The sequence below is a fragment of the Corvus brachyrhynchos genome, unplaced genomic scaffold (genome assembly GCF_000691975.1).
Source record: "Corvus brachyrhynchos isolate BGI_N302 unplaced genomic scaffold, ASM69197v1 scaffold44, whole genome shotgun sequence".
Taxonomy (NCBI): domain Eukaryota; kingdom Metazoa; phylum Chordata; class Aves; order Passeriformes; family Corvidae; genus Corvus; species Corvus brachyrhynchos.
In genome coordinates, this window is record NW_008238359.1 from 5423042 (window position 1) to 5447247 (window position 24206).

The 24206-nt window shown below is 39.3% G+C and overlaps 1 protein-coding gene across 32 annotated transcripts in view; it reads left to right on the plus strand.

Moving 5' to 3' along the window:
* DLG2 (discs large MAGUK scaffold protein 2) overlaps positions 1-24206 on the plus strand; it is a 1005290-nt gene that overhangs the window by 881959 nt on the left and 99125 nt on the right. Inside the window, exon 1 of one of the 32 annotated variants that reach the window (XM_017735886.1) lies at positions 5733-6047. The exons of 28 other annotated variants lie outside the window; for them this stretch is intronic. The gene's annotated coding sequence lies outside the window, so the exon portion shown is untranslated. Of the gene's footprint in view, positions 1-5732; positions 6048-18840; positions 19028-21563; positions 21572-24206 lie in introns of those variants that run through there. 3 more of the 32 variants (XM_017735889.1, XM_017735888.1, XM_017735887.1) reach the window with 3 other exon arrangements.

Genomic DNA, 24206 nt, shown 5'->3' on the forward strand with positions numbered 1-24206 from the left:
CGTACTGATTCCTGTGCTAGCTCTTTGTCACAATCAGTGCAGAAGGCGTCCTCAGGCGATGCTGCTTATTTTTTGCATCTACCACAAATGCAGGCCTCAATTTCACTGTTTCATCATGAAGACTGTTTTGTGTGTTTGTTTCCCTTTCCATGGATAATTCCTTACAGTACTGCCACAGGACTCTTCAGCAAAACAGCTGTCTGCTTCCTCCACCACAAACACTCTGCCTCTTATGCTGTGCTCTCTACAGCTACCAGAAAAGAAAGAGGGTGCAGTCAGGTGGGGGTCAGTCTCTTCTTCCATGTAACAAGTGATAGGACAAGAGGAAATGGCCTCAAGTTGCATCAGGGGAAGGTAGATTAGATAGGAAAAAATTTTTTGCTAAATGTGATCGGGCATTGGAACAGGCTGCCCAGGGAAATGGTCCCTGGAATGGTTCAAAAAGCATGTAGATGTGGTGCTGAGGGATATGGTTTGATGGTGGACTCAGCAGTGTTGCGTCAATGGTTCGATTCAATGATCTTAAAGGCCTTTTCCATCTGCATTCTGTGATTTTTACTGTGATGTCTGTAGAGCTGTTGCTTTCTCCATGTGTCAGTACTTGCTGTAGGTAACGTGAAGGACTATGCCAAGCTGACAGATTTTCATCACCATCCTCAGAGGAGTCAAGTGTATCATTCCTGTGCTGTACTTCTTCCCAAATCAGCCACCTACTCCTCCCACCACAGGGTGCACGCAAAGTTAAACTGCGAATCCAGGGAGGATCTTCATGGCTCCACCATTCTTTGCCATTCAAAGCTGTTAACTCGTTTGCTTCCTGCACCAGGCTTACAAGGAGTTGACTGTGGGACCTTCTGTTTGTGTAGAAGATGTGTAAAAGATGCTTGTCTGGTTTTCTACTACATTTAAACTTCTAGCTAACAGGTAGTGAACTTTATCTACTTTTACACCTCATAGAGCTATTAAGTACTTTATGATTTGTTTTGGATTTGAGTATCAACCTTCAGACAAATTTAACTCATTTAAAAGGGAACAGCAAAAGGAAACACAACGTTCAATGGAAAATGAAAGTCAAGATAAGAAAACAAAACAAGAACCACAAACTAGTTCTGGATTCTGAACTACATCCTCCAAGTCTCTCAGTTCTTTTAACTAGCTGAACTAACCTAAGCCATACAGAAAAACAACATTTTTATGAAATCTCAAACTCTTCCTATAGTATCTACTGACTTATTAATGGGTTGCTGTATTATTCCAGGTTCATGGGGTGCTATAAAAGGCTTTTCAAATCAAATCAAATCCAGGCAGCCTCTCCAGAGGCTCTAGGGAAAGTGCCATCTGGCCTTCCTTCCTTTTAGCTGCTCTTCTTTATTACTGACAGGATCATTCATATTCTTAAGACTATGAAGCCACCATTAGGAGAGATCAGCCTTCCTAACTAGCAAAGCAACTTCTTGTCATTGCCCTTGATCAACTTAAATTGCTCTTTGGGGCATCTGTTCATTCAGACCTAGCTGAATATCCTTTTTAATTCTCTTTTTTCTGTATTTTTTCAAACACAGTCCTCATTCAGAAAGAGTACTTGAGCTTTCACTCTGCACTTGGAGCAAAAAGGATGTCACTTGAGGAAGGATAGTATTGTAATAGAGGAAAATATTATTGGAGCAATAGCACTTGTACAGTCCTTTACATCTTCAAAGCCCTGTGCCAGCTAATTTCTTAATTAATCTAAATATACACTTTTATTCATTTGTACTTACAAGGACTAATCTTGGAAACTGAAACGATTTAAAAACTGTTCGTACATGAAGTTTCAGTTGTGCAACATTGAAAGAAAATTAATTTCTCTATTGCCTTGCTGTGGCAACTAAATTAATTTAGATTGTCACTGTTGTTTATTTTGCAGTGTGGGATGTATGTAAGTTACAGCAATGGAATCTGTCTGACTCAATGTGTACTATTTTACCATATATTTATAAAAGGATAAATTCTCATAATATCCCATTATGGATTCAGACCACAGACAATGGAGTAGTTTGTGAAACTTGTAAATCCTCTGTGGTCTCAGCTGGAATTAAAAGTTTGATAGATTTCTGTACTCAAAAGAAATGATGATTCTATCTCACCCTACTACCCTTCAGAGTGTATAGGTGGGGAAATTCCCTGTAACTAGGGAGGGTCTTTATCAAGTGTAATAAAAGACCTTTACAATTATGCTCAGCTGATTTTGATTTGAAGAAAGGTAGATCTCAGAATTACCTAAACTCATGCAGATTTCATGGTAATGCTTAGCTGGATTAGGGAAGGAGAGCTAAATTAGGGCCTTTGCTGGGAGGAAGGTGGAAAGTGACTTGCAGCCCTTGATATTGTTTGTCCTATTAGGGGCCCAGCATAGACTGGGCTGTTGCAAAATGATGCAGACTGAGCCTATGATGAAAGAAAAAACACCTGTAAGAAACAAAGTGGTTTTACACCCCCTGATCGTTGGAAAGCTTGGGCTTCTTGTTATTACTGTTCTTCTGGATGATATTATCTGATAAATGCCCAGAGCTTTTCAACACCCTGCTGGGCTCTTTGCTTTAGAGATACTCTCTGACAGTACCATCAAAAGGCTATCAGATGAAAGAGGTTAAATGCAGGGTAAAAATGTATCCAGTGTAAGTCTGAAAAAAAATCAGAAAAGAAATTGAAGATTGCAAAATTCAGGACACTGTATAAATACCTCTTTAGTTTGCAAAATGACATCATAGGCTACATGGCAAGGATTATGACACAGAGCACTGGTCAGCCATACCATCTGGTGTAGCCTGGAAATTATCTCTGTTGGTGCACATTTTTTCACCAGAAACTCCAGGTCCACGCTGTGGAGATCCTGGAGATCTAGTTTTTCTTCATTGAGGTGTGAGTTAACAGTACTAGCTAATTTGTGATCTTGATACTATCAAACCTGCCTGTAGTTCTTTTTAATTTGAATTTACCTTTGCTTCTTCTACCCTTGTTATTCCAGCTGAATGCCCTGATTTTTCCCCAGTGATCTGTGTGCTCGCTTTAGAGACAGCAAATGAGATATCCATGATGTGTAGTCAATATAGTCCATGTGATTATGGAAGAAAGAAGTAATGTTTTGGGAGCAAATGGGAACACTTCTTTCTTGTTTGTTTTTTTTTGTTGTTGTTGGGGGTTTTTGGGTTTTTTTTTGTTTTTTGGTTTTTTTTCATTTTTAGATCATTTCTATTTTGCAGCTTGAAGTGAAGAACATCAGAGTCAATACCAAATGTGTTTGTTACAAATGCCTTAAAAAAAACATACTCTATATATATATATGTAGGTATAAAGAAATCTGGCAGCCATATGGGATTTTCACACACCTGTCACTGGAGTATGTTTGAATGTGAAATCTCACATTCTGTATCAGAGTGTAAGAACAGAGCCCCAAGGACATGGGTTGTGTGTTGAGCGTATCAAATCACCTTGAAGGTAGCACTTTTACAGAGCACCACACTGGTGACTGTTACTGCAGTATCAGCTGTATTACCCATTGAAAGGTAACATGGAAGCCAGGAAAACTAATTAAAAATTGCAAGTGTGAAACAGGGTAGCAATTTTTCTTAAAACTGTGGCTCTTATGTAATACCACAGACTGTGGTTTATGCATGCCACCTACACACAGCTATGAAATATTGCTGTGGCTTACATTAGTGAGATATTGGTCACTTTTACAAACATTTTCTTCAGTAAATGGGAGCTGAATTTTAGTGTGAGTGTTATGTTGGTCAAGGACATTCAACCATGCATTGCTTGTGTCTTATTCATGTGGCAGCAAATTGTTATAAGGCAGTGTCATGTTTACACCAATCCTTGGGAAGCGTCTTAGAGTCTGAATGGTTAAGACAAAACAAAAAGGAAAATAGGGCATTCTGGCACATATGGTTTGAAACTGTCTCTTATGAAAAAATAGGTCAAAAAAACCTAATTAGTGCACAAGACAACAAACTGTTGTAATCAGGACATTTTAGGGAACCTCCATGATATGCACGTGAAATATGTAAACCCCTGAGAAGAGAATTTGGGTCTAAAAGCCAAATCCAGTAACACACTTTTTTTTTTTTTCCCCTGCTTCTTAATGAGCCAGGGCTTATCATTTGGAATATTTTCTGCCCATATTGGATTATTCTCGGTCAGCGTCGCTGGAGAATCCAATTATTGGATCTCAGCTGTCCTTTCCTCTGAGAAAGACAGAGACATCAAAACTGTTACTCTGATTAAATCCTGATGTGTCTCCTCTACATTCTGCCACCCAACTCTAGAGGGCTTTTCTTTCAGACAGGCTGCTATAGTAAGAGCCAGCAGCACATGCAGAAACACTGTTCATGCCTCTGGCCTTGAGTGATTTTTTTTCTCAGATAGTAAAGGTGCTGAACACAAAGAGACAAATGAGGAATGGGGTGGAACAAACAGCTGAGAACAGGAGGAAAGGGATATAGATAGATAGATATATATATAGGACTAGCTTTTGCTGTGCATGAAATGCAACACCCTGTTCCCACATTGTGACGCACATCAGTCGGTCCAGATGGTGAGAAGGGTTGGGTTTCTGCCTGGGGCTGCTGGCGCAGGCTTCATTTGCATTCCTCAGCCCAGTTGTTCGTGGAAAAGCATCCAGGCAATGCACAACCGCTCACACAACTGTGCTCACCTTCCCAAGCACAACATTTCTTCATGGCAGCAAAAACTGTTTTACAGGAGTTTTACAGGCATGGGAAATGAAAGGAGCTGGATCCGGTGTTCAGGTTCCAAATGGAACCCTCTGAGAATCATCACCAGTGATGTAGAAATAGAAAATCCTCTTGAGTAAAGTGTTTATTCCCACTCTGCACTCGCACAAATAGCCGTGAGTTTTGTAAAACTGACAAAATTCCTGGAGCTCAACTCTGAAAGAGCAACTTCTGCTCCCTCGTAAAAAATTGCCATACAAACCCCTTTCCAGTGGCTGATCCCTGACTGTGTTTCACCATTACCATAACCAGTTTTGCTTGTTAGGGGCTAATTGTGAGTGTTAATTTGTGGCATGTGCAACAACTGTGATTGTTATTGCTGTAATTAATCCCATTTGAAAATGTTTAGTTTAATTGATTGGATTAATGAGTAAGCTTTAGGTGTTTGATTCTGTTATTTTGTACCTATACATTAACTTTGAAAATTATGCAAGCATATGGGAAAAATAAAGCATTAGAGAAGTGAAGAGCATTACAAATACATCCTTACAATTTAGAGGATGTTCTTAAAACCTTTCAGCATTTTTAGGATTTTAAAATGGGCGCAGAATTGCACCTAACAAGTATATTGCTTTTAACAGTCATTCTGCCTGGAGTAATGCTTTTAGGTTATCCGTGCTAATGTCCCTGGAATTTGCCTGAATAATTTCCATTCATGATAGTAAAGTAACAAACCCTGTGTTAGTCTCCAAACGAGAACTGTGTCTTTAAGAAGGGAAGATATTTATGAAGATTCTTTTTAAAAAATCATGAAAATTGTTACCTAGAGGACATTGCAGCTACATTTACTACTGCATTAAGAAATGTTTAAGTGAAGAATTTGTATTGGTAGATGGTTTCTTCTCTGAGTTTCGCCTCTCCCGCAAGAGCAGTTGATCATTCCACCTTAACAAGGTGCAGTGATTGACAGGTAGGGATGTTGCACAGAGCAGAAGGTGGGAGTGTGCTCTATTGGTTTGTGCTTGTACATCCTGAGCACCAATTACTGTCACTGCTGCCAGCACTGATGTGTTTATCAGGATGAGTTATAGCAGAATATATGTACACAGGCAGTGTGTATGCTGGATGACCACCCCCTGTGATGTAAAATATGAGAGTCTGGGAGCTACCGTTTTATAATTCATCAGGTTCAGCAACTGAATGTTGTTGGTTGGCTTAGTTATAAAGGCAAGTGTGAACCGAACAGCAGACAGGAGCATCTTGCATTGAGAGTCCTGCAAAGCTGCATTTGGTGACTGGGCTCCGCTTTTGTTCAAGTGAATTCAGTCCTCGGTGAGTGATGGGGGTTCTGTCGAGCTAAAGCTGTTATTATATAAGCTGGGGAAACCTGCCTGCTAGTTTTATGTGTATTTTGCTGCTGGAAGTCCTTGTCTGTGGTTGTTTTTAGATTTTGCAATATTTTCAGTTGTGTACGTTACTGGCACAAAATGAGATGAAAAGAAAAATGCAATGATGAATTATTCACCATCGTGCTGTGAGGATCTCTTTCCTAGCTAAAGTTACTTTCCTTTAGTGAGTGTGTTGGGGGTTCAAAGAAGCTACAAACCAGCAAATCTACCTGTCGTTAAATTGCTTTTATTAGTGCTTAAAGAGAGTGATAGCTGTGGCTTTTGTAACAAGAGGAAGGAAAAGAATAAGCAAATATCAGAAGCATTTACAAATTCTTTGCTTTTTTGTACATGTGGCTTTTCAGATGCAGCATTAAATCTTTTGTGTGGAGTGAGGGGCTGCAAAGAATTTGAATTGTAGAGCTTTTTAATTAGATAATCAGTAAAACGGTAGCTTCTTTCTGGTTTTGTGGTAATATGCTTAGTATCACATTAAAATGAATGATTCCCCATCTTGCATAACAACAGTGCTGAAATATGTGTAAGATGAAAGGCAAAGGGAGACTTTGAAACAAACTGTGGAAGCATGCTGTAGCACAGCTAGACAGAGAAGGTATATTTCCTATAGTGTCTGCATGACTTTTTGAATTTCACCAGCTTTAGATTCTTTGCTCTAATTATCACTTGCTTCTTTTTGACCTCTGTATCTTTTCAAGCAAGCTCCATTAATATGTCGACGTTGTCTTGCCAGTAACCTTTAAAGATCAGTAAGCCTGCAATTTTTTTGTTGTTTCAGTCAGAAAGGAATTGAAAAGCAGAATTTATGAAACTGAAATATTAAGACTGCCATACAATACCTATATGTCTCCTCAGGAGAGGCAAGTGGTCACGAGTAACAATTTTACTTTTTCTTTTATCAGTAGCAGTATTATAGTCCTTGCTTCTGTCTCGTTGTACCGGCTTTGGGGTTGTTTTTTTGTTCTCTGTGGATTGGAGAAGCAAGTTTGTTGTATCCAAATATCAAGAGAGCTTGGCAGAACAGCACCTGTTGTCTTATTGCTATATTATTAATAGTTGGAGAGAGACACTCTCTCCCAGAGACCTCTCACCTGGTATCAGTCCAAATTGTTTACTCTGGAGTGATTTAGACTTGTATTGTGACTTCTCACTTAGAAATAATTTGTTCGGTGAGTTTTATGTGAAGCATCAAAGCTGCCGGACTGATCCTGGTTTAATAAATAAGGTGTCTCATTTTAGTATCACTTTTTATTTAAAGAGAAAGGCTATTGGCAAAGTGGCCTTTGCTATTGACTTCCTTTGCCAAGCAGATTTGCACTTAATCTTTATAAATTATAAATTTGAAATAATCAGAATTTTTTGAGATGATTATTTCCTAGCAACCTAACAGACTAGAGCCTATTTCTAGGAAAGAGCAAAAGTGTATACCTTTGTCAGCAGTACTTTATTTAAGAGTATTGCACTGCTTTTTAAGCATTCAGATCTATTTTCAGTGACCCCTGTGCCAGCAAATGGGTTTCTTGAAGTGTGAGCTTCTGGCTTTGCAAGTTCTCCTCCTTTCAGAAATCTGTGATACTGCATCCATCTGTCTAGGCATTTATATTGCATGCATCACAATGGTGTAATCTCAGCAATACGAACATTAACCATGTAAATGTATGTACTGTAACTTAGGAAGTATAAATTAGGACAGGAAAAGCAACCCTAAAAGGAGAAAGTTATGATATGGGCATATGGGCTCTTGTGGGAACCAGAGATCCAGACTCGATATTTGTTATTACACAATGAATTAAGCTGACAACTAGTTCAGTCTCCACGCAGTGGTATGGAGGCTTGGGCACAGATGAGACCAGCTTCTCAAAGTTCACTCCAAGGAAAATAGCCAGAGCATGTGGCAAAAATCCCATTTTATCCTGCGTGCATGCCTATTGCTCCTTTGTGGTCATAATCCAGGAGGGATGCTGAAGGAAAAACAACAGTGACTAAGAATTGTATTTTACATCATCTCGATCTGGAGGACGCAGATGTTTTATCTGGATATTAGTTTGGTACTGTGATCCATGCCTCCCACCTGGCAGTAAGTGACAGCAGTGCTCCCCATGGAGTGCTGTGTCTTAAATGCCCTTAGGGCTGGTCCGGGAAACAGCCATCCCTGTTGTTAGTGCTATATCCTGCTGGAAACACTCTGCCCCACAACTCCAGGAGTGTGTTGGCTTCCTGTCCATTTCTGAATAGAGGTAATGTTTTAGGATTGATGCACAGCACTCTCAGGTAGCAGAAATCCACTCTCCAAGAGGAATCTTTCTCTGCTTTTGCCTTTTGGTTACAGATGAAACCAAACAAGGCACCTGTGTTCACAGTATCTTTTGTATAAAATATAGATGCTCAGATAAAATATCTTGAATAAAAGTCCTTAGCTCAAGAATTGATCTTTTAATCTTCTTTCTTTGGTTTAAAACACCTCCTGTTTACTGACCTTCAGGTTTGCTGGGAAGTCCCATGGCAGCTTGGGGTCATTTTTGACAAAACAGATTATTGGATAAGCCAGCATTTGTTCTTGGAGAGTTATTTTTTGGTTTGCACTAAATGTAGCTAATGTGTGACTGTGTATTTGTGCGACCGTGCTCTTTGTGCAAGAAGTGATTGGAGATGGCAACAGGGGCGTGTAAACTCACAAGTTTGTATGTCTGATACACTTCTATTTGGCTCTTTCAAGCACTACACAAACTATGATTTTAAATAGAGCAATACATTTATAATACTGAGTCTTGAGCACAGAAATATCTAATGCATAGAATTGAAAGCTGTTAACTATATATTAACTCTCTTACTTTTTATTGAAGAGACTGATTAAGTGACACTGTATGCTATTTTTAAGAATTCTCAGGTTTGAATTCAGTATTCAATATGGGTGTGGAACAAAGCTGAACAGACACTGGCAATCATAATGAAGTGCTTTCAGGGATAGGGCCTTCAGTGGAAAAATGGGTGAAATGATAGGTTAGACATGTAGCATCCTCAGTGTTGGAAATAGCCAATGTAACTTTATGGAAGAGATAGAACATAGTAAAGGATGACAATGTGTCAATGGAAAGCAGTAGAGGTTTTTGTATATCCAGAAAACTAGGTAGAGAAACTCCATTTTAAAGGACTATCAAACACTCAGTGCATTACAGGAATAAATTTGGCAACTGGAGCAGAGAGAGAGCTTGTTCATAAACACAGCATGCCCTTTGATGTTGGTCGGTTCTTTGTGCTGTGAGTGAAATACATGTAAATGTCTAATCCTGCAGAAGAGATTTTGGTTAGGTTTTACATGATTGTACAAGCAGGATGGGGATATTCAAGTTATTAAACCCATGAAAAGTTCACTTGTAAGCAAAATATATCTTATAAATGCTAAGTTCAGGGGTTTTGTGGATTCAAGTGCTTGGTTTGTTTAGTGGCTCCTGGTTTCTTGGCATCCGGATGCATTATGCTATTATTTTTAAAAAGAGCGAAAAAAAAGGAACTTAGTGTAAGTAGTCTTTGCTGGAGAAAAAAAAAATAAAAAAATAAAATTAAAGCACCTTCCTTGCTTCCAGATGGTTAAAATGACAAGCAGATCTGTCAGTCCTTGAAACCTCACAGGTGAAAAGTGTGTGCTCCAGGGTAGTAGAGCTGGTTCTGGAGAATTCAGCACCAGAACTCAGTAGGAGTGAGATGTCAATGAAATAAAGTGATACAAATTATCTGTTTTCTGCAGGGTGTTTAATGTAGTCTAGATGATCAAAAACATGAAAAGTATTCATCAAGAGTCCTTTCCAATCTCATGTCAGCTTTCAGTGGAGTTTTTCCATGTTTTCAGGGGGCATGCATGTCAGAAGGGTGCCAGTTCCTAGAGCCGTGTCTCTGCTACAGGGTAGTTACAACCTATGGAGAAGCTGTCCATAAAGAGAGGTGTAGGATTTGACTCACATCCAGGATCATCTCTGGTAAAGGCCCTACAGCTTTGAGTCCTGCAGGCAGGACTTGGATATATGTCCCAAGAAAGCTGCACTGGAAGTCCCTGTGCATTCCTCTAGGTGAACACTTTTCATATTTTTCATGTCATGACCACGTGTTGAAAAAAAAAGATCTGTGGAAGATGGAGAGCATTTGTCATTCCACTCTCAGTAAGCCAACAGGAGTGATGCCCCTCTGCAGCAGATTCATTTGTTTTCTGAACAGTGGTATACTCTCTTCCGTCCTGTGCAAAGCTCTAATTAGTGGTTGGTGGCCTAAAGCTTAATATTAATATACAAATTTTATTTTGTACTACAGGGAAATGCTTATGGCATCAACAGCTTTCCACGTGGGAATTACCAATGTGCTCACTCAAAAGTCAGCCTGGTAAAACTGCAGATGGAGTCCTCATTCCCAGAATACTTTTGTAGTGTTAGCAGAAATCTCCTATTATTTTAACCAGGCAGGAGAGTAATCTGGATTGACAAGAGTTTTTTAAATCCTGAGAGTTAATGTCATCTTTACATCACACTAGTCAGTGTGTTGTGTTTGAAAACCTGCAAAGTGACAGAGTGAGACATGGGGTGTCCCTTCTAATTCATTCCTGTACTCCTGAGGAGATTTGTCCCGTTCAGGAGACAGCACAAGCCCACCACTCTGTAAGCATGAATTGCAGTACTGTTTGTGCTGGGTTCTAAGGACAGGGGTTAGTGCAGAGGCATTTGAGCTAAGCAAATGCTAATTTAAGAACCCACTATTACACCTTTTGTGCATTGTGGTAATAATCTTTAACATTATAAAACAATAAAGAACTGATTGAACTGTGTTGTGTGCAGCCTCATGCATTTATTTCTATATTTTAAGGAAATTGTACTCTCAGAAGCTTTTGCTGCATTCAGTACTGTGTTCCCCAAGCAGAAAAAAATATCCACAGCAGCTAGTAACGCTAGTGGTATCTAAGTTAAGTAATTAAATATCACTCACTAAAGAAAATCTCTACTTTCTTTCAAAAAATCTACTTACAGGTTTTAAGAAGGTATAAACATAAATACAGTGTAGAGTACTTTTCATGTAAATGGTATTTTATTCTGGTTTTATTTTCAGTACTGTTAATCTCAGTTTGTTTATAGGAGTAGATCTTTGTCCCTCACTACCAAAATATTCTTTGTGAAAGGAATATATTATTCCAGATAGAAAAGTGATAATAGGCAAAATCATCACCTGCTCTCAGTGTTCCATGGACTATCCTTGCCCTTCTCAGGTAGATGTTTCTGGTAGGCATTCCATAGGAAAATGACAGTGCACACTGGCTGCTGCTGGCTTTGGGTTGGGCTGTAGTCCAGAAATACAAAACAAAATTATTAGTAGGTGGCCTTAGGTGAAACGCAGCTGTTACCTGTAGTGGTCTGTATTTCTTCTCTTTGAGGTAGTACCACAGCTGTTAAATACTTCAGTGAAATGTATCCATCCAGCAGAGAAATAAGTTTGAGAGGAGGGAAAAATAGCACTACTCCGTTCAAAACAGGTTTTCCAGGTGTGAATTAATTTCATTTCACATTACTTTGCAATTTGTTAGATAAAAACCATAAAATTTTCCCTAGATATTCTAAAATGTTCTTATTTGAATTAAAGAAAGTGTTCTGTAATACTGAATGCACTTTAAATGTTTCCTGTTCATGTTTGGTTTCTTCTATTTCTGTTCAAATCTTATTACCTTTGAATTGTAATGGTAGACTGACCTAGTTGTACAAGTCTCCTGAAACAGTTTTACAGAGAAACTTGGATATTTTTATGGCAGCAATTACATGTTGGTCTTTTAAGGTAATGTGGTGCAAATATTTTGCACTCAAATCTCTTTCCTTGGTTTTCACTCTTTCATGTCTTGCTACTGACACCTGACCCCTGAAATAAAAACACTCATATTCGGCTTTCTCCCATCTTTTCAGAGATGCAAATAAATTCTTCTCTGTTTTTATTAAATTCATTTCAGTGCATAGATATTGAATGCAGGGATCTGAAACAGGAAAAGTGCAAGTGCTAGAGGACAGAAAGCAGGAAGGACTACATCTTTTTATGCGTTTTTCCAGTGGAATTACTGTGAACTGCATCTGTAAATTTTAGTTCAGGTTTATACACCAATCATAAACTAGTCCAGCTTTTGCCCTACACTATTCATAAGACTTGAAATCCAACATTTTTCCTCAGTTTTTTGAGATATTTAATATAAAATGTTGATTGGTCACTGGCCAAAGAAGAAGCTAAACTTATCAAGACTGAAACACTGAAATTTTCTGTTTCAGTTTATTTTTGGCATGCTTGTTTAATAGAAGAAGAAACAAGCTTAGTCTATAGAAGTTGTCTGTAGACCTGTCAACTAAATCTTAAAATATGTTTGATCAAGAATTATTGATTTGCATTTATCATAGGAGGTGTTTTTAAGGTTTGAAACATGAGAAAAAAAATTACAAATACTTGTTTTACTTCAAATTAATCAGCTAGCTGGTATGTTTTCTTGTGAATCATGCAATAATAACACTTTAATCTTCTGCCTTTCTTTTACTCCTTATACCTTTCCCCAGTGTTAGGTTACCACACCTCATTACCATCCTAGATTCTGGTGAATTTTGGTGTACTTATTTTTAAAGTATACATGAAGGTAAAATATAGGTGATATTTTATGTCAATGCAAGGTTCAAAATACCAGAAATATGTCAAATTTTTTTCAGGCTTATATTCCTAAACATAAGTATGTGTTAAAAGCAGAGATCAATAGGGGGAAAAAAATAAATCAAAAAATAAAGCCGTAGGTAGATACTGCTGAAAAACGTCAGTTGTCCAAAACTGTCATTTGAGGGAGGGAGAAAAGAGGGGACAGAAGAATTAATGTTTGAATATCTGTGCTGAAAAATGGCATCCCTACTGGCAAATTGCATTTAGATTAAAAAGTTGCTTATGTGGTGAAGAAACATATTTAATCTACTGGTTTCCCCAGCAAAAAAAATTTAGATATTTGAGTTTAATATGCAAGTGAATAACTTGAATTCAAATATTGAAGTCATTCACTGAATTTGGTAAAGTGGAAACTGTAAACGTCTAAGCCCTGATGTGGAAACATCCAGAGCCTGATTGGGATTTTTCTTATACCATTTGCATATAACTAAAAACCTGTAACTCAAAGACCAGCCTGAGAACACAAACGTAATTAACGTGTGCCTTAACCTCTGGTTAACATCTGTGAGGCCTGACTCAGCCTTTCGTCTTCTGGTGGATATGACTCTTGCTGACTGTGACTCAAACTATCTGTGGGTCTTTCAGACAAAGTTGTAGTTAAATTAATCTGCTCAGCCTGAAGGTCAAGCATGATTTTAATTTAGCCACTGTGCTGTCCTTTGATTTACTTGCAGCACTTCTGTAATTGTGACTGACACCCTTGAGGTGGATACCATTGATATATGGAGTTTGTACTGCAGTCTGTGAAACACATCAGGATTCTTTTGGATAATTGTAAATTATGTTAGCATGGGATTTGTGAGATCCACTCTCTTTCAGATGAATTACATAAACTGCCATATAAAAATAAATTTAATGTATAATCTTGGGACATCTATTTTTTTAGTGAACCTCCTTCTCAGAGAAACATTTCAGACATTGTGACACTAACTTGCTGAATTTTTGTTTCAACTTAATTTTTTTGTGAGGTTGGTTAATGCAGAAGGGAAAGACCACTTGCATGCTGTCAAACTGTATTTGAGCATATGAGATACGTGGCATCTGCCACTGAAAATTATGCCCCAGGGAATTCCCTAAACATTTTTTCTGAAATGTGAAATGCAGCCACCTCTGCTGATGAAAGGGCAGGAAGATGAATGCCAAACATGGCAATATTCTGTATTAGGGGAAAACCAAATCAAAACAGTATTCATTTTGTATGATAACCAAATACGTTTGTAGTGTGTGTGTGAATAAATGTGATTTTAAGCACTCACCTAAAAGTTCTATAAGCTGCACACATTTCAGTGCATTTAATTCACAAAAATATAGTGCTTAGTTATCTTCCCTAGGATTTGTACTTGGACTCCACCAACTCCAGGTATTTCAAATATAGATTCTTAGTCATCATCTCTGGTGCTAAATGCCAGCAATTATAAGTACTGGTTGACTCATTTCTATACTCCATGAGTTTTTATGGCTGTTATAAAACTTTGAAAATGCTGACAGACCTGCAGCCATGGTGGGCACTGCCTATATCAGGGTTCAATATTAAATATAGCCAGATATTAAACCTTTATATTGCTGTACCCAGTTGTTCAATAGCATTGTCACCAGGTAGAACAATGTGAGCCAGGGGACATTAATACAGCTAAGTGTGATATTTTATTTATTCTAATAATCTTTGCATTCTAAAGGGCCAAAGTCGTGAACCATACATTATCTTGCCAGTGAGTTTTACCAGCTCTGTGCTTCTAAGCATAAGAGGAGAAAGAGCTTTGCTTGTATGTTACATTTGTATAACTACAGGAAATTAGAACTATTGCTTCACAAAACCACAGAATAGTAAAGGCTGGAAGGTAACTGGATAATCTGTTCCAATGCCAGCCACTCTAGTAGGATCAACAAAGGCAGGTTGCTCAAAGTCATGTAGCGTCAAGTTTTTAATATCTCTATAACTCTGGAAAACCTGTTCCTCTATCCAGTCGTCCTTAGAATAGAAAAAAAGGTTTTCTAATGTTTAAATGGAATTTTCTGTATTTCAGTTTGTGCCCAGTGCCTCCTGTCCTACTGCTGGGAACCACTGAGAGCCTTCTTCTTTACAGCCCTCCATCAGGAATGTAAACTGGCTAAAATCTTTTACGTATGGCACTACTGTCCCCACTTGACCAAACCATTCCCTAGCGTTTGAGGTATGACCTCCAATATGCCTTCAATATGACAAGGAGGAGCCAGACTTCTCAAAAGACGTGCGAATCCTTCTCAGTATTCTGAGAGTACTCTTCAGGCTCTTCACAGATGTGAGGTCCTGGACATTACTAAATATCATCCATGTTGTTCAGAATTTAAATTAGACAACGCTGCTTTTGTCCAATACCTTTTCCCTTTTGTTCACACCTGCCAAATGCTTTCTTAGAAGTTAAGTTCCCTTTGAAATTCTGGTGGGTAATGAGAATTCTAGGTTTGACTGTTATTCATCCTTCTATATAGATGGTAATTATTTCTGAATCTGCCTGCCGGAAATTAAACAGAATCTCATGCAAACAAAAGAAACCTTTTCTTAATTGGGAGACTTGCCTACATGGCACAGAGTGTGAAAAAAAGTGTGCTTTCATAATCTTGTAGCTGGCTTCAGCATTGGATTGACTGATTAAAGAAAAATCCTCTATGAATAGAGTATGGCCTATATAAAAGAAGTTAAAACCTCAAATTTGCTTGCATTTGTTAGCATCCTCTTTAGCAGCCTTTCTACTCCAGAGATTTCCCTTCTTTCCTTTCAGTGTAAGTTGTTCTCATTAAGTTTTGTGATTACAAACAAGGTTTAGCAGTATTAAATGACTAGATATTTTTATGGCCAAATGGGATTACTTTGATAATTGGCTCTGATCTGTTGCAGAACTTGTTCTCCTGTACTTACTGCATCAAGTCTTGTAACATGACAGAAGTACCATCCAACTGATGTTTACCAGGTCCTTTGATCCTGGATCTCAAAAGAAAGTTTGGTTTCTTTTCAGCTGTAGGCAGTATATCACAGCCCTTGCAGAATTTTTTATTTCTTTTGACATTGTCCATGCTGGTGACTTCGAAACTGTATCGCAAAACTGTGATGAAGAATGACAAAGCTTAGAATAGGGACATCAGCACAGAAATGTGGCCCCTTCTTTCCCAGGTCCTCAATCTCAGTCACCATGTATCCAGACCAGATTGTGCTCTTAGGTCAGCACTCTTTACTCAGGGTAACTATTTGTGGCAAATCAAGCTTAAGAGAGGTTGACAGAAGCTGCCAGCACTGAAATTACAGACTGATGGTATGGTGTCATCCACCAGCAATTACAGAATTGGGGATCCATATTCCTTGATGTTGTGTCATGGTTTAACCCCAGCTGCAAATCAGTCCAGTGCAACTTCCCACTCACGGCCCCACAGTGTGATGGGGAGAGAATTAGAAGGGTAAAAGGGAGACAACTGTTGGGTTGAGGTAATGACAGTTTTATAGGTAAAGCAAAAGCAAAGCAAACCAAGGAATTCATTAATCACTTTCCATGGGCAGGGAGGTGTTCAGCCATCCCCAGGACAGAAGGGCTCCATCAAGCCAACAGGGACTTGGGAAGGCAAACACCATCTCTCAGTATGAATGTTCTTCTATTTCTTCTTCTCCCCAGAGCTTTACATGCTGATAGATTGGGATATCCCTTGGGTCAGGTGGGTCGGCTGTCCCAGCTGTGTCCCCTCCTGACTCCTTGTGCACCCCCAGGCTCCTCACTGTTGGACTTGGGTGAGAAGCAGCAGAGGACTTGACTCTGTGCAAGCCCTGCTCAGCAGTAATGAAAACACTCCTGTATTATCAATGCTGTTGCCAACAAAAATTCAAACCATAGTCCCATACCAGCTACCATGAAGAAAATTAGCTCTACCCCTGATAAAACTAGCACAGCTTGCAGTGACAGATCTCTGTGATAAAGGGTGCCTGGCCTGGGATAAGTAGACCAGTCAAGCACTCACAACAGTCAAAAACAAATAAAAACTAAATAGCTTCTTTTTTCTTGTCATGGCCACATGCTGTCTTACAGAACAGAAAGGACCAGTGCCAATATGGTCAGTTTGCATCTACAGGTTTGAGGAGATGCAGAATTCAGAATTAACTTGCACAGGACTTTTTTGTGCCTTGAAATGGAGAAATGTTGCTGTCTACATTTGTCCACACAAATATGTAATGTATTAACCTTCTTCACCACTGCTTTAATAAGGCTGCACCAGTGACAGCAAAGCACTTCAAATTAACTCTTGAACTGTGAAAGTCCAGATGTTGCCCTGATAATCTTCCCATTTATTTCTTTGGAAAAACTAGCAAACACCAACTCGGGCTTGGTGCTGTTTATTTAATTAGAGATTCTGTAATGATGCATTGAAGTAGATACTCAAGAGAAAGGGAAATCAGGTTCCCTATGATACTGTGGAACATGTTAATAAAATTCGGAGATAGTCCCAGAAAGCAGATGTATAACAGAAGCCCAGTGTTACTGTCCCTGCAATCTGACCTAGGAAAATAAAATCCTCCTTCACCCCAGATATGGTATTTCATTTAACCCTGAGCAGTACAGCCCAGCTTGGCATCGTTCTTACAATGTCTGTTCATAGTCACAGGGTACAAACATTTTTTAATATGTAAATGTTTATCAAAATTAATCAGAAATGTAGACGGTATGGAGTTTGAAATTATTTATGATATCCGTATCCCCAGAAGTGTTCTCTGTAACTCTGAGAAGAGGATGCTTCTGTAATTGGAAATCCTGAAGTGGTGAATTCATCAGAAAGTCAGGATTAGACTGTAACAACAAAACCACCACTCTCTATGCCAGGGATACTTCAGCAGCTTTGAAAGCTTTACTTGATTAAAATATATTCGCTAAAGTCTTTTCTGTAATGACTGAAAGGTGCCACAGAGTGTTCATAAAACCTTGAATAATCTGTGTATGTTTTCAACTGGCATTATTTTGAGTGTAAGAAAAAGTATGCATTTTTGTAGCAGCTTGGCAGGCTGGGGGCTAATGCATGCACGGTACTTCTGTGCCTGTGCTCTGATTTATTTGGAGCAGGGCATTTTATGGCAATGCTTCTCTTAACTAGCCAGGAGCATAATCCTGCCAAGTCCTGTTGTCAGTCTGTTGGTAAAAATAATGTCAATAGTAATCAGTCACTGCCCAATTTCATCCCTCCTGCCTTCTGTGCTCCCAAGGGTAGCCACTGTCAGGTGATGCACATTGCCAGTTTTGCTCCAGTCTTACAGGAAAGGGATTTTCCCTCACCACTCTCCTTAAGCATGATGTGACCATTGCCCACACTGCCCTTTAATCTCCTACAGGAAATAATAATTTTTTTAAAAAGTAAGAAAAGTCTACCTTACAAGCAGCCAGCTGTTTGGATAAATGTCATGCTTAGCCTGACATTTCTTGCTGCTAGGCCCTGAATAGCCCAGTGAGCAGGGACTGCAGCCCAGAGGGTAATGGGAGAAGACAAGTAAAGGTCGTTGTGATTATAGTCAAGGAGATACTTTAAAGCAGAATATGAATATAAAACCTTGTAGAGGCTGGCATGCAAATTAAAATGTAAATAAGGTTGACAAGCTTTCCACCAAGACATCAAACTGCCAAAGGGCAAATCTGTCTTCTCCAGGCCTTTTCTGCCCTTCGTGAGCAGGCTACAGCTGTTTCCTCAGCCAGCAACAATAGTAACCTCTAGGGGAAGGAGGAATAGGAAAGTCATAGTGATTCTTAGCAGCTGTCACATTTGCAATGGTTTCTCTTCAGAGTATTTCATAATCCTTTTTTTCGGGTTACTTGCCTTAGAAATTTAGGTTATGCAAGCACTAGAAATGAATAAACAAAAAGATATGTGTATACATGAACGAGCTTCAACAGCAGTCTTAGAGCTAGTACCAGCTACATGAAAACAGGGTAATTGTGAGAGACTATTCCACACTGTTGGCATAATTAGATAGCAAAGAAATGGAGAAAGATGAGGGGAGAAAAGAGAATAGTCTCTGATATAGGTCCTTCACTGCATTATATTTAAACTGTAGCAGAAACTAGAAAAGGTTGATAGGGGTGAGAGAGGCTTTTGAAGATGAAGGAGCTGAGGTAGAAGTCACAAGATAAGAAGTCTTACAATTCTCAGAATAGATTCACCTTCAGCATCCTGGTGTCAGAGAGATATGTGAGTAATTATTACTATTATTATTATTGCTTTGAGAAGTCTGCTTTAATTTGGTTTTGGTTTTTTTTTAACTAGGGGTTTAATTCTTTCTGGTTTAGCATCTGGCAGAAATTCATTTGTGTATATTTAAAAACAGATGTGCAGCAACTTCCCTCAGCATCCCTTCCCAGCCTTTGAAGGGTGCTGCCCTCCTTTGCCTTCGGAGCAGCTGCTTGGCATGTCCTGCACAGCAATGCCAGCTGCATGGCAGACCTCTCCAAAGCTAATTTTTGTTTCCCTTTGTCAGTGCATGATACTTGCTGCCTGTTGGGATGCTTTTAGAGGCCTCCTGTGCCAGCCATCTCCAAACAGGAATGGTTTGCTGCAGTAATAGTGTCTGCTAATGTCTCATTACAATCAATTTAAATGCTTCAGTTCCACTGAGAGCTAATAACACATGAAAGTCAAGCTAGGCTCGTAATTTCAAAGACACATATTTTTTTGTAATGAACAGAACTATTATGTCCTGTTGAAAGTTGACTATAAAAGATTTTAAAGCTGTATTTGCAATGTCATTAGAACCTCTTCATATGTATCTTCTAAGCTTTAAATTGCAAGGTAATCTCAGCTTTCTGTTTACCTTTAAGAAAATAACAAAACTTTATCTATTGTCCTTTGCAATTTTACACATTCACATCTCCTTTCCTAATAGTATTAAAAAAGTTTAATTATATAAACCAATGTGATTTACCTAGGTTCCAGAGACCTTCACATCACTTTTTATAGAAAAAAAGAGTCTGTTTCACTGCCCTTTATTCACTTTATTGTTTTCTCTCCCAGCTCAGCCTCCCCTCACTTGATTTTCAACTAAGTGGCCTTGTGAAAAGGAAAATTAAAATAATGGTAGCAAAATGCACCTGAAATCATCATGGGCCACTCTTCAGATGGATATCTGATGTAAGAATGGAGACAAATTGGACACAACAACCTCAGTGTCTGGCTGAAGTTACAGAAACAAAGAGAAAAAAAAACAGATTCATATATAAAAAGGAAAATGAAGTTTACATGGTTCTCAAACAGTTCATGACCCTTCCAGATCTGCAGTGGATAGGACACTGAAGGCTTTGGGAAACAGACAAAAGAACAGTGATGCTGAAGAGAAGGAGGAGAAAGCAGCCTTATGTATTCTTTAAAAACTATTTTACAGGTAGTTTATGAGTAGTGATGGAGAGGTGAGGGAGAGGACTGAAAGGAGGAAAGAAATGCAGAGATTAACCCCTCTGGATAGGCAAAGTACAAGGCACAGGGCACACTGACATATGCTGGGCAGTTTGCAAGTGGAGAAGAGTTCTTGCTCATCAGCCCCAGAGTACTGAGGGCTGTAGGAGGTGCAAGGAGGATGCCTAGCTCTCACTTAGCCTCTGGATGGATGGATGAGCCCAGGAAGCAGAAAAGGGGGTGGAGGGACTGGAAAACCTGAAGCTTTGCAGGCTTTCTTGTTATACAGGGGCTGGGAAAGCTGTGAAGAAAACCTCTACCCACTTGTACCCATCTCCTTGTCAGAGCTGACTGAGCCCAGTGTTATGCTCCTTAAAAACAGAGCTAAACTTTAACTCTCGTCCCATCAACAGATGGGAACCGATGGGGCGGTGGGGGCAGGCACACACAGTTTAGGATTACCATTAAATGCAGCGTTCCATGAAGTTGTATTCCAAGGGTGCAACAGAAAGGGTCAAGAGAGGGAGCATCTGGGCTTTGATTTGTTGTGTTGAGCAGACAGGACAGAAAGGCCTCAGAACCCTGCTGTTGTTGGCAAGGGCAAGGAAGTTTTATCCACCAGGCTTCTCTGTACTCAGTGGGAGAGAAGGTTCTCTGGAGGATGGTGGCCCTGAATGGAGCTGTGGGTAAGCCTCTTTTTAGGGTCTCTAGAAGATTAACCCCAACAGGCTGAACTCAGCCTTTATGATTTGCCTTGTCATCTGCCCACCTCACGGTGGTGGGTAAGAGGCCAGGGAACAAGCAGGGATCCAGGAATGGAATTTGATTGTGAGGCTTCTGCTGTGTTGCCCTCACATAATTGTGATAGCACGTCTGCAGGAGGATGACCAAAGACTGCAGCTTTGGCTTAAGGAGTGATGGTTCGAGATGCTCGTAATAACCACTCATATGGGACTGCATCCCTTTGAAGGAAGGCAAGCTAGGCAAGGTGCAAAAGTTAATTTAACACCAACTGCAGAAAAGAGAGAAAAAAAGCCCTAATTAGGCATTCCTAGCATAGCCAGTCACTGTCCAGAAAGTGCAACAATAGTCACCACTACAAGACAGTTTAGTTCATGCTGTGAAGCTTAATTTGCCCTATTGCACTGACAGGTGATGACAGTGTTTCTCCACCCTAAAGCTAACAGGGAACAGAAATTGTCTGTCCACTGCAAGATGTTCTATTTTAGTGGGAGAATAAAAAGCAACAAGCACAGAAACAAGTTGTCTTCTCTCTTCCTGTCCCTTTACACTGAACCGCCCTCTGATGTGGCTTGACTTCAACCGTGTTCTGTCTCAGTCCTCCAGGTAGTTGTTTTTTATTATTTTCCCATCTTGTCCATGACTAAGTTGAGAAGAATTCAAGTCCCTCTGAATTATCCTACAGTCACTTGGACTTAAGGTTTTGTGCGCAAAAGAATTTTGTCTTCTTGCTTGTGTGCATGCAGCACTGTGCTTTGCGCTTGAAGTCAGACAAGGTGAAAAGTAACTCATCCTGGAGAAAAGTCTGTTCTGAGACCAGCTCCTTGATCAGGCTAAAGAACCTTCCCAAATCTTTTATCCTATTAATTGATATGTCAAGAGCTAGTGCATCACTTAGTCACTTCGGAGTGAGTCTCACAATACATTTATCCCAAGATGATGGAAAACTATCACAACAGTTTTATCACAAGTGAAAGCTAAGATGGGTTTATGTGACATTCTTGAAGCTTCAGTGCCTTGTGCAAGTCAACAGGAAAATACTGCTATTTCACAAAATGCCACTGCAGCCAGATTGGTTTGGGCATCACTGATCTTGTGTGAATTAGCACAAATTAATTTTCACATTAACCTGCTTAAGCCATGAACATTGCACTAGGTACTAGGGGATTCGGTTAATTACAATAATAGCACTTTTGTGCTAATTACAGGGATGCACCAAAAAGGTTTCTGTAGCAATACTAACCCGTTTTATAGCATGTAGGCCATGGGCAGTAATGAGCTTCATCTGTCCCAATTCATATACAGTAATCTTCTTTAAGGTCTCATTTCTGACACTTACAGACTTTTTCAAAAGGTTTACCTTTTCAAAACCATCCCTGCTTGCCTGTTTAGTTGCATTCCTCTTTTTCATTACTTTTTGTAATTTTACTGTAGTGTTGTTCTTTAAATATTTCAGTGCACTGCATTGTTTTCTTGTATTCATTGTGAATTAGAATGAACAGTCTTAAAAAGCACCAAAAGAACTTAAGATGAGACATTAGGGAAAAATGCAGCTGCAGAAAGGAGAGTGAACCATGAGAATAGACTGTTTGGGGTGGTTGAAATGTCTCCATCTCTGAGGATCTTTAATAACAAATTAGCAAACATCTGTGAAAAGATCTAATTGTGACTTAGGGCCCCCAAAGGCTTTCTGCTCACTCACTGGCAACCTCTTCATCTCCTATTACTTCTGAAAAATCAGGCTTGTGCTCCAGTTGCAAGTTTCTGATGCCTGGCACCCATGTAAGAGAGTCCTGTTTGTCCTTGGAAAATGCTAGGCAGTGCAATTCGATACCGCCCTTTAGCATTGCAGTCTAAGCTAAATCATCTCCATTTGCTTCAGAAGGTGCAGTCAATTGTCCCAACACAGACCACATTTAGGAACTTGATCATAAATCCCAGACCATAATACACTCCCAGACGATCTCCCCTGATTCTCTCATTTGATCTGAGTACATCTCTTTCTTGGATGACTGTGTATAGGAAACTTAAATCATTCATCATTGTCAAAAAAATTTCTGAAGTGTTTATTGGTTTTGATCAGTCCTGTTCAAACTGTCTCTGAAATCTGTATGGATGTGACATTTGTTAGTGCTAAAAGCTGTTTAATCATAAACATCGTAAGCATCATCTTGGATCATCTTGATCCACTGTTTTTCCCTACCTGGATCACCCTGAGCAGTTACAAGTAGTGAAGCAGAAAATCAGAGAGCTGTGGAGAAACCAGCCTGAGACAGACAGACAGATAGATAGATAGATAAATAGACAGATAGATAGGTAGGTAGATAGATAGATAGATAGATAGATAGATAGATAGATAGATAAACAGGCAAACAGGAATGTGTTTCCTAAACTAAACATACTGGCACGAGAACAAACAACTGGTCCTTGGGAAAAGCTGTAGAGGTTGCTATTCTTATTCTGGGTTGCTCGTCAGAATCATGAAAGAATATTAGAAGCCTGGATATCAGGTGGGAAGTTTTCAGCACTTCCATTTTCTATTGATCTATAAGCCTTGTCTGCAACATGGCTCACCAGCACAGCAGGGAGACAGCAGAGATCTGCTTCCTGTAGGACTGACTCTGATATTTTCTTTGTTAACTAAGATTGTATTGTTTATTTAGCAAAATGGAAATTGGTGGGTGAAGTTGTGTTTTCTCTCTAAATCTGTCATGAGAATCAATATACAACAGAAAAGAGCAATTTACACAGAGGAACAGTGCTGGGGTAAAAGCCAATAAGTCAGCTTCAACCGTGTTCAGCTAGAAGAATTAGTCTACCTATTTGAGAATTGGGTGCTATGAGTGGCCTTCCAACAGCTGAGAAATGCCAAAATGGAACTTATTGTAGGAAAGTATTTGAACAGTTTGTGCACTGTATTTTAGGGTTTGTTTTTCTGTAAAAGCAGGACTTGGATTTGATTAAGGAGACCTTTTCTAGCTAAGTCTTTCATGCCATAAGGGTGGGTTTTGGTGGTTCTGTGAATGGTGAGGTCAGTGATATCAGCAGTAATTTCAAGGCATTTATGGTATTACAGTTCTTTTCCAGACATTATTTCAATTTTACATGATCTGATGCTCAAGTTAAACAACATTTTTGAGGATCCAGGCCATAGTTATATTCCCCATTTCTAATTAGTGGACAAATGCACAACATACTGCAGAGAGCTCAAAATATTCCCTATAATAAGCGAAGAGGGATG